Genomic DNA, 1,799 nt, shown 5'->3' with positions numbered 1-1,799 from the left:
ATGGTTCTTCCTGGAGTTTAAGGACACAGTTATAAAAACAGAAGTGTTGGTTGAAGAGCCTGGAAAATCCTGGGTTACACAGCATCAAATTTTAGGAGCTACTTTTAGTTCTGTGTTTTAAAATATAAACAGATTTCTTAGAGTAAACATACCGAAACAGATAAGCCTAGATCTTGTATATTATGTATTTCCTAAATCACCTCAAAAGAGTGAATATGAGAAAGTTAAACAATTGATTTACATGTGATGGGATGTCTTCCCAGAGAGAGAATGTTAACATTCTGCCTTTAGACATAATAGTTAATATTTCTCGGATATGTTACATTTTCTGTTTATGTTCTTGACAATTAAACACATAAGCAATCAGTGATCTCCAATTAGCTGTTTTCCCACTATCTAATAATTTTTCAAATGAAATTCCAAGGGCAAAATGTAATAGAACATTTGAACAGTAATGTAAACAAATACTGCTGGTGAAATGTCAGTGTTACTGATTTTAAACTATTGACTGGTTGACATGGTAAAGAAGCTCTGATCTGCAATATTCATTCTTTAGCTGATTTGCGATATGTTTTGCATTGAAAAAGACAGTTTAAGGATTTAACATAGGAAAAGGCAGTTTTAAAGTTGAATGTAAAGTTACCTGCATCTTTACAACTCCATTAAACATTGTATTTAACCAAACCATCTATCTTTTGGTAATGTGAATATTTGATTGCATATCCAATTGACCCTTGAACAACACGGGTTTGAACTGCTTGAGTCCACTTATAATCAGATTCTTTTTCAATAAATACTGTCAATATATTTTCCTTATGATTTTCTTAATAACATTTTCTTTTCTCTAGCTTCTTTTTTTGTAAGAATACAGTATGTAATACATATAACATACAAAATATGTGTTAGTCAACTGTGTATGTTATCGGTAAAATGCTTCCTGTCAACAGTAGGCTATTAGCAGTTATATTTTTGGGGAGCTGATAGGTATAGGCAGACTTTTGATTGTGTGGAGGGGGATGTAAGTGCCCCTAATCCATTGTTCACTGGTCAACTGTATTTTATTTTGTGCTGCTGGAAGGCGTGTAAACTGAGAAGACCATTTGGTAAATGCAAGGGCTATTTTTGGGCTCTGGGTTTGCTCTGTGTATTCTTAGTAATATGCTTTCAGTGAAACCTCAAAGCTCAGCCTTTGGGCTGGCTTTACTTTTAGCTTATTTTATGGATCTCCACAATGATTGGTATTAAACCCTTCATATCTCTGGTTTCCAGCCCATTTGGAAGCATATAGTCATTTCCATTGATTTTAGAGGAAGTTGGAAGAAGACCAAGAAGCTGATTTAGAGTTTTTGGCTTCAAATCCTGCCTCTTCAGATAGGCCTCTGTTTTGACAGGAGTTTGGTGATTATGCATAGTTATCACAGCCTCATATGCTGTGAGTGAGTGCGAAAGTGTGTCTGCGTGTCTGGCATGTGTGAACATCTGATTGTGTTTGTGAGAGAGCTAGTGGCACTATGTGTGAGAGGGAGCATACTGTGAGAGGAAATACATCTATCCTCCTGAGCCTTTCTGCTTTCAAAAAGGGTACCATTTATACATCGTGCTCCACCTGACTCTCAGGGCGCTTGCAGTCTTGTGGAGGAAGGTATAATTGGGCTAGGTACCCAGGAAGACTACATTCAGGGTGATATGGGCGCAGGTGGGAGGGAGGCTAACCCAGGAGGCAGGTGAGGAAGTTTCAGGTGAGGCCTGAAAGGAGGATGTCAAATCTGATGTGATGTGAAAAATAAGAAAGAGTTAGC

Source organism: Hipposideros armiger, unplaced genomic scaffold (assembly GCF_001890085.2).
Source record: "Hipposideros armiger isolate ML-2016 unplaced genomic scaffold, ASM189008v1 scaffold_159, whole genome shotgun sequence".
NCBI classification, from domain to species: domain Eukaryota; kingdom Metazoa; phylum Chordata; class Mammalia; order Chiroptera; family Hipposideridae; genus Hipposideros; species Hipposideros armiger.
This window is presented reverse-complemented; position numbering follows the sequence as displayed.